The following is a 9,412-nucleotide window of genomic DNA, read 5'->3' as shown; positions in this document are numbered from 1 at the left end:
GGACCCAGAAAAAAGTCTTCGTAAACTGAAGATTACTTCTCTGTAGGAGCCACTATCGTAACAGGAAGCATTGAAACCGTTTTCTCTGTACTTGTTTGTGTTTTCCTGTTTAGTTACAGAATCGGTTTCATCGGGAAAGCCAGCCACGGTCCGGAGAAAGCTTCCGACTGGGATCTGAAGGCCTGGCATGGGGAAGGCCTCTGTCGTGGACTGCGAGTAATACTGAAAAGACAACAGGACATTCCATTCTGTTAGGAAAGGGGTGAGCTCCAAGGGGACCCAAGGATACCGTGCAGATGAAATAAAGACCACAGCTTTCTCACCATCTTGTCATCCCTGAATATGTTCCCTAGCAGAATCCTCAGCCTGTCTAGCTATGCCTCTCTCAACAAGTTCAAATTTGTTTATTCATTCCGTCATTCTTTCATTCTCTCCACAGTTTGTGTCAAGCACAACTATGTGTGTTAGGAAAGAGAAAATCAACTTTGGCTTCATGAAACTTATATTGTGTTGGGGTCATACAGCCCCAAAAGATAAGTAATTTTCAGGTGTTCATAACTGCTGTGATTAACATTAAACCGGGATAGTGAAACGGGGGTGGGGGGGGGGGAGGGGGGGAATGATACCTAGAAAGAGTGGTCAGGGAAGTTCTTTCTAAGATTGTGACATTTGAGTAAAAGCCTAGAGGAGATGGCCTATCTGGGAGAAAATTATCCCAGACAGAGTTAGGGCCAGTTGAAAAACTGGGGCTTGGAGCTCAGTGTGCTGCTGCTGCTAAATCGCTTTAATCGTGTCCGACTCTGTGCGACCCCATAGATGGCAGCCTACCAGGCTCCTCTGTCCCTGGGATTCTCCAGGCAAGAATACTGGAGTGGGTTGCCATTTCCTTCTCCAGGAACTCAGTGTAGTGTGTATGACAAGAGTGAGGAGGCCTGTGTGACTGTCACAGCATAATGGTGGGAGAGCCAGGAGATCTGATGAGAGAGGTAATGAGGGTCAGGTCCCATAGGGCTTTCTGGCCAGAGGGGGTACTTTGACTTGAGCCACAGGAGGTTTCTTACCAGAGGAACCCCTAGGCTTCTCTCAGAGAGCCAGATCACACAGTGATTTTTGAGGAGCTCTTGATTTACACCAGAAAAACCACAGGCCATCTGCAATTGAACATGCCTTTCCTGGAATCCCCTACACTCAAGGAGAATCCCCCCTACTGCTCCCAGTGAACATCCGTGTCAATCGAAGATACCCTCAGGAGAGACAAAGCCAAGGAACCTCTTGGTGTGAGTGAGGTCACACTGAGTCTTGCAAAGGCACAGAGGGATGATATAACAAGCTCAGAGATGGCAGAGAAAAAGACAAATATAGAGCATTAGACAGGGACAGAGAGACTATTTCTGGCAGCAAACTGTCCCCACTTAGTTAGCACCCACCTACAGGCCCCCAGCCCTGCTACTGGATGATGTACAGTCCATTTTCTCTATAGGAGAATAAAAGCCTCTCCCCAGGGACTGTCTCTAGGGAATGACTCAGTTGCCCATGGCCTGGGCTTTAATCATGCTCCCTTAACACACATCCGGGGCCTCTGCCTATCATGATAAGGACATGTACCAGTCATAGCGAGGCTCATCTGTATATAAGGTCCCTCACAATTTCTCCAGCCCAGCTTTCCCTCCTGCTGATCTCAGTGCCAATGACTGCTTTATTGGGGGAAGAGAGGCAGGGATCTCTGCATTTGTGGTGGAGCCTTGTGCAAATTGGCGAATGTGAGGTTTCTCCCCAGCTACTTGGAGGCTCACCTCTGTGACTTTTAGCACCACCTCTCCAGGGAATATTAAGATTACATTCCATACACCAGGTTAAGAAGTTGTGTGTGTGATGGGGAGACACAGAGACATATCCTGACAGTGAGTCAGTCACAGGGTCCTTGTGGCCCTGTGCAAACGCCCCCCTACATTCTACCTGGCCAGGGTCGTGCTGAGTCTTCCCTGGCTCCACCAAGGAGCCCAAGCTTACATCTGGTTCCTCCCGTCATCATGAGCTGAGACCTCCTATCTGCAGTGGGCCTTGAGCTCCCTTCTGCAAATGCTGCCCTCCTTGTTGTGGGTTGGGCAGATTCACTGAGTGAGAGTGTGTACACGGTTTTTGTCACAGGACCCCTATCATGGGTGGTACTCATGTTCAGCAAGTATTGTGCTTAACAGGATTATTACCATGGGCTCCTGTAAACTGCACATGACTTACCCTTTCTGAGGATGGCACCCCAAGCTTTTATCTCTGTAGGGAGGCATGGTAGAAATCATAGCAAATGTGAAATCACAGGTCTACTTCTAAGACCCGTGAGAGTGGGGTCCATCCAGCCTTCCTCTTAAGACTATTGTCATATGCAGATACATGAACAGCTCAGAGGCCCAACCCTCTTGACAAAGACCCCCTAAATAGTTCAGAGACTTCATGCCCTGGGACAGATATCTGGAATCACCTCAGAGACTGCTCATCCTAGACTCCCACGCAAAACGGCTTTAATAGTTCACACCTGAGGACACAGACCCCAGCCAGCTCAGAAATTCCAACTGTAGACTCAGAAAAATTAGGATCCCTAAGACAAACAGCATCGCTCACAGCCAGTCCTACAGGGTTAAATTGTAACCACTGTGGTTGCTGAATGACAGTGCATCCTGAGGGATTCAGGATGAAAAACAGGATGAGGCCCTCTGTGCTTTGGACAAGCTGACCTTTATTTAGTTACACGCCTACCTCAGGAAAAGGTTCAGTGACCCCAGATTCTTGCATCTTCCCACACACAGAAAAGCATGAAAATGATTTACTTGTGATATCTGATCTCTGTGTTTCACAGGAATCTTTTACCAATATCCACACTTGACTGCATGTATTTCATAGCCAAAAATCATACTGACTTCTCTGCTGCCTCCTCAGAGCAGTTTCCTCAGAGCTAACAGAGTAACTGTGTCCCAGGCTATAGTCCCCAGAAGACCCTGAATTCAACTCAAGCTCACAACGCTTCTGTTGTATGCTTTTCTTTAAGTGGACACTACTCTAGCTAACAGCACCCCATTAGCTCTGAGGCTTCACACTTCTCCCCCACCACCCACAGGCTGCACCCTGGGACACAGAGCCCCAAATCTTCGCCTCTGGGCTTCTGTGTGGGCAGTGGCAGTGGGTTTCTGTTCAGTCACCCCAAGAGAGTGACGCGTCCAGTCTTGAGGTCCCTGCAACCTGCATTCACCAGCATGCCATCCTGAGGAATGCAAGTTCATTCCAGGGGTGGGGATTGCCTTAGAGCTGAGGGGTTCTGAAACTGATTTCCCATGTCTGGGTCCTGAGAATGGACCTACACACTCTAGTCACCTCTCATCGTGGTGACTTTGTATCCTGCCCAATCGGAGGTTTAGAGTGCATACCGGATCCACAGAACAAGCCCTGGGGAACTTGTCCTCTCTGTCATCTCTCAGCACCCACTGTGGGATCCTGAATTCTGAAGATAGGAGAGGTCTTCCCCTCACTGTGGCTATGACATCTCCCTTACATCCCTCTGATCATCTGTCATTTTCCAAAGTCCCTGTCCTGGTAACAGCTGCCACAAGTCCTCTCCCCAAATCCCCACCTCTCCCCTCATCTTCCACCAGGCCCTCCCTCCCACCCAGGGGCCTCTTTAGCCCCTCCCCTAGCCCTACTCCCAGGCCTCATTTATACCCTCAGCCCATTTGTGGCCTCTCACCCAGGACCAGTGCTGCCTCAGAGGATCCGGTGCTGCCTCAGAGGATCCCCTCAGGACCCTGCCTACTCCCTACATTCTGCAGGATACCTCTTTCCTGCCCACACACAGGGATCTGTCATAAAGTCCCTGAAAGAGCCAAACTGAAAATCTCTCCAGGATCCAGAGAAAATCCAGACCCAGACCAGGAGTCCAGGGCACTTCCCTCAGGGCTGGGGGGAAAAGGAGAGGGTCTGTGAGAGAAAGAGCTCGACTGAAGGTCACACAGGGGTGACAGGGTTTTCTTCAAGGGGCCTAGTGAGGAAGAAGTGAGATGGCACCTTAGAAGTGCTTCAGTTCAGTCACTCAGTCGTGTCCGACTCTTTGCTACCCTATGAACTGCAGCACGCCAGGCCTCGCTGTCCATCACCAACTCCCAGAGTCCACCCAAACCCATGTCCATTGAGTCGGTGATTCCATCCAACCATCTCATCCTCTGTCGTCCCTTCTCCTCCTGCCTTCAATCTTTCCCAGCATCAGGGTCTTTTCCAATGAGACAGCTCTTCGCAGGAGGTGGCCAAAGTATTGGAGTTTCAGCTTCAGCATCAGTCCTTCCAATGAACACCCAGGACTGATCTCCTTCAGCATGGACAGGTTGGATCTCCTTGCCGTCCAAGGGACTCTCAAGAGTCTGCTCCATCACCACAGTTCAAAAGCATCAATTCTTCGGCGCTCAGCTTTCCTTATAGTCCAACTCTCACAACCATACACGACCACTGGAAAAGCCATAGCCTTGACTAGACGGACCTCTGTTGGCAAAGTAAGATCTCTGCTTTTTAATATGCTGTCTAGGTTGGTCATAACTTTCCTTCCAAGGAGTAAGCATCTTTTACTTTCATGGCTGCAATCACCATCTGCAGTGATTTTGGAGCCCCCCCCAAATAAAGTCTGACACTCTTTCCACTGTTTTTCCATCTATTTGCCATGAAGTGATGGGACCGGATGCCATGATCTTTGTTTTTTGAATGTTGAGCTTCAAGCCAACTTTTTCACTCCCCTCTTTCACTTTCATCAAGAGGCTTTTTAGTTCCTCTTCACTTTCTGCCATAAGGATGGTGTCATCTGCATATCTGCGGTTATTCATATTTCTCCCAGCAATCCTGATTCCACCTTGTGCTTCATCCAGCCCAGCATTTCTCATGATGTACTCTGCATATCAGTTAAATAAGCAGGGTGACAATATACAGCCTTGACGTACTCCTTTTCCTATTTGGAACCAGTCTGTGGTTCCATGTCCAGTTCTAACTGTTGCTTCCTGACCTGCATACAGACTTCTCAAGAGGCAGGTCAGGTGGTCTGGTATTCCCATCTCTTTCAGAAGTTTCCACGGTTTATTGTGATCCACACAGTCAAAGGCTTTGGCATAGTCAATAAAGCAGAAATAGATGTTTTTCTGGAACTCTCTTGCTTTTTCCATGATCCAGTGGATGTTGGCAATTTGATCTCTGGTTCCTCTGCCTTTTCTAAACCCAGCTTGAACATCTGGATGTTCATGGTTCACGTATTTCAGAAGCCTGGCTTGGAGTATTTCAAGTATTACTTTACTAGCGTGTGAGATGAGTGCAATTGTGCAGTAGTTTGAGCATTCTTTGGCACTGCCTTTCCTTAGGATTGGAATGAAAACTGACCTTTCCAGTCCTGTGGCCACTGCTGAGGTTTCCAAATTTGCTGGCATATTGAGTGCAGCACTTTCACAGCATCATCTTTCAGGATTTGAAACAGCTCAACTGGAATTCCATCACCTCCACTAGCTTTGTTCGTAGTGATGCTTCCTAAGCCCCACTTGGCTTCACATTCCAGGATGTCTGGCTCTAGGTGAGTGATCACACCATCGTGATTATCTGGGTCATGAAGATCTTTTTTGTACAGTTCTTCTGTGTATTCTTGCCACCTCTTCTTAATATCTTCTGCTTCTGTTAGGTCCATACCATTTCTGTCCTTTATTGAGCCCATCTTTGCATAAAATATTCCCTTGGCATCTCTAATTTTCTTGAAGAAATCTCTAGTCTTTCCCATTCTATTGTTTTCCTCTATTTCTTTGCATTGATCCCTGAGGAAAGCTTTCTTATCTCTCCTTGCTATTCTTTGGAACTCTGCATTCATATGGGTATATCTTCCCTTTTCCCCTTTGCAACTAGCCAATCTGATCACATGGACCACAGCCTTGTCTAACTCAATGAAACTAAGCCGTGCCGTGTGGGGCCACCCAAGGCAGACGGGTCATGGTGGAGAGGTCTGACAGAATGTGGCCCATTGGAGAAGGGAATGGCATACCACTTCAGTATTCTTGCTTTGAGAACCCCATGAGCAGTATGAAAAGGCAAAAAGATAGGGCACTGAAAGAGGAACTCCCCAGGTCAGTAGGAGCCCAACATGCTACTGGAGATCAATGGAGAAATAACTCCAGAAAGAATGAAGGGATGGAGCCAAAGCAAAAACAACACCCAGTTGTGGATGGGACTGGTGATAGAAGCAAGGTGCAATGCTGTAAAGGCAATATTGCATAGCAACCTGGAATGTTAGGTCCATGAATCAAGGCAAATTGGAAGTGGTCAAACAGGAGATGGCAAGTGTGAACATCGACATTGTAGGAATCAGCAAAATAAGATGGACTGGAATGGGTGAATTTAATTCAGATGACCATCATATCTATTACTCTGGGCAGGAATCCCATAGAAGAGATGGAGTAGCCATCATATCAACAAAAGAGTCTGAAATGCAGTACTTGGATGCAATCTCAAAAACAACAGAATGATCTCTGTTTGTTTCCAAGGCAAACCATTCAATATCACGGTAATCCAAATGTATGCCCCGGCCAGTAACGCTGAAGAAGCTGAAGTTGAACAGTTCTATGAAGACCTACAAGACCTTCTAGAACTAACATCCCCAAAATATGTCCTTTTCATTTTAGGGGACTGGAATGCAAAAGGAGGAAGTCAAGAAACACCTGGGGTAACAGGCAAATTTGGCCTTGGAATACAGAATGAAGCAGGGCAAAGGCTAATAGAGTTCTGCCAAGAGAACGCACTGGTCATAGCAAACACCCTCTTCCAACAACACAAGAGAAGACTCTACACATGGACATCACCAGATGGTCAACACCGAAATCAGATTGATCATATTCTTTGCAGCCAAAGATGGAGAAGCTCTATACAGTCAGCAAAAACAAGACCGGGAGCTGACTGTGGCTCAGATCATGAACTCCTTATTGCCACCTTCAGACTGAAATTGAGGAAACTGGAGAAAACCACTAGTCCATTCAGATATGACCTAAATCAAATCCCTTATGACTACACAGTGGAAGTGAGAAATAGATTTAAGGGCCTAGATCTGATAGACAGAGTGCCTGATGAACTATGGGCGGAGGTTCGTGACACTGTACAGGAGACAGGAATCAAGACCATTCCCAAGAAAAAGAAATGCAAAAAAGCAAAATGGCTGTCTGAGGAGGCCTTAATAGCCGTGAAAAGAAGCGAAGCGAAAAGCAAAGGAGAAAAGGAAAGATATACCCAGTTGAATGCAGAGTTCCAAAGAATAGAAGTGCTTAGGACACTGCAACTCAGAAGACTGATTACCTAAAACGCAGAAATGCGCCCACGGATGCCAGCTGACTCCTAGAGTGACCTCACTAGAGCAGCCACTGCCTGGGGAAGCGTGTCCAGCCTGTTGACTGGGCAGCAAACACTCCTGGAGACTGGGTTCCACTGGTCCTCCAGTGTTCAGGCCCGCGGCCCCTACTGCAAGATCCTGTCCATCAACTTCGTTGCCTGACTGTGTGAGCCCAGGACTAATCTGTGGCCTCTGTCCCTGTAACCCGCGAGAGCTCGAGCCTGCATTTTCCACGTGGGCTGCCCAGAGTGGTCTAGGATTCCTTGCCTCCCAAGCCCCACAACCAATCACTGTTGCTGGTGTATTCGAATCTGCAGGGGATGAGCATGGGCAAAATGGGGTTGGAGCGGCCTCATGGACACCTGTAAAAGGGGATGCCCCTCAGTCTGTCCCAAGAATGATGTGAGGAGATAGTAAAAAAGCTTGACTTCTCCTGAACCACAGATGGACAGCATTGTGGCAGCATCTATTAAAGTGAAAACTCCTCACAAAATCCTTGTTCTCTCCTTGAGGGAAGGACAATTTTTGTCTAGTCACCCCAGTGCATGACACGTAGTAGGTGCTCATTGGGTGATTGGTGACTGACTGAGCTTTGTCCCAGCAGCTCCACTTTAAAATGTATAATCAACACACCCACATTTGGAGAGTTGTGTGTAGAAGGAAGGTGGTAGCAAACAATTGTGTAAAACCTCTTTGTGTCCGCGAATAATCAACGGTCTTTGGATTGTAGACGAATGGTGAGGCATTCATGTTATACCATGCAGCACACACTGGCCATGGAACAGAATGAGGGGACCAGGGTGTATCGATCAGATGGAACTGCTTCAGGACATGCTGTTAATAGTTGTGGAGAGGGGAAGCAAATAGGAGATGCTCATAGTGGGACCTGCTCTGTGTGCGTGTGCCATGCTGTGCTCTGCTTAGTCACTCGGTTGTGTCTGACCCTTTGTAACCCCATGGACTGTAACCCTCCAGGCACCTCTGTCCGTGGAGATTCTCCAGGCAAGAACACTGGAGTGGGTTGCCATGCCCTCCTCCAGGGGATCTTCCCAACCCCGGGGTCGAACTCTGGTCTCCCACATTGCAGACAAATTCTTTACCGCCTGAGCCACCAGGGAAACCCCATGTATGTGTGTGTGCTTTAAACATAGAGAAATGTGTTTGAAAGGAATAAGGAGGCACTGAAATCTCACCCCAGTGGTAGGTCCTGGAAGCAGAGAATGTGGAAGTATGTGCTTACCTGTGTAGTCCATGTGCTGATATACTAATGGAATCTTTCACCAGCCCCGTACTCAGGTAATATTTGAGTAACTATTAATATACAAAGCAATGTCATATGATGAAAACAATACCTGTACCACAGAGCATTTGTATGTGAGGGCATCTGGAAGATGTCCAGGAACAGGGTTCTCAAAGTTACCTGGTCCAGGGCCAGGCGGTTAATGTGCATAAGGGAACCCAGCTCATGTGAGGGTAGGGAAGAGCAGCACATGGCCACGGTAAATGTTCCCTGCTGATCTGCTTCTGGTGTAGGTATAAGAGAAAATGGGGCTGGTGCAGACCCCAGACCCTCTTGACAACCTCCTCAGCATCATAAATAGTGGTGATTGTCAGGACTGCTTCAGTTGTTACATCTTTACACTGCTCTGAACTCCTTGGGAGTTTCCCTGAACATCCTCATACCAGGACACACACATGTCACAAGAGAAAGAGAACCGATCCTCTGAACTCAGCATTCAATAATTAAGACTGACTTGGGGGGACTTCCCTGGTCATCCTGTGGTTAATAATTCACTTTGCAGCTCAGGGCACGCGTGTTTGCTGCAACTACTGAGCCTGCACCACAACTAGAGCGTCCGTGCACCGCAAGGAAAGGTCCACAACTTAGTGCCGCAACGAAGACCCAATGCAGTCAAACAAATAAACAAGTATTTTAAAAACAAGACTGGCTTAGAAAGTGGTTCTGCCCACGAGGAATGACGAGGTGGGATTTATCTTCCCCCTTTAAGTAACTAAAAGTTTGTGTGTGACGGT

The sequence above is a fragment of the Ovis canadensis genome, chromosome X, assembly GCF_042477335.2.
Source record: "Ovis canadensis isolate MfBH-ARS-UI-01 breed Bighorn chromosome X, ARS-UI_OviCan_v2, whole genome shotgun sequence".
NCBI lineage: Eukaryota > Metazoa > Chordata > Mammalia > Artiodactyla > Bovidae > Ovis > Ovis canadensis.
The sequence above is the reverse complement of the archived record's forward strand: the minus strand, read 5'-3'. Positions refer to the sequence as shown.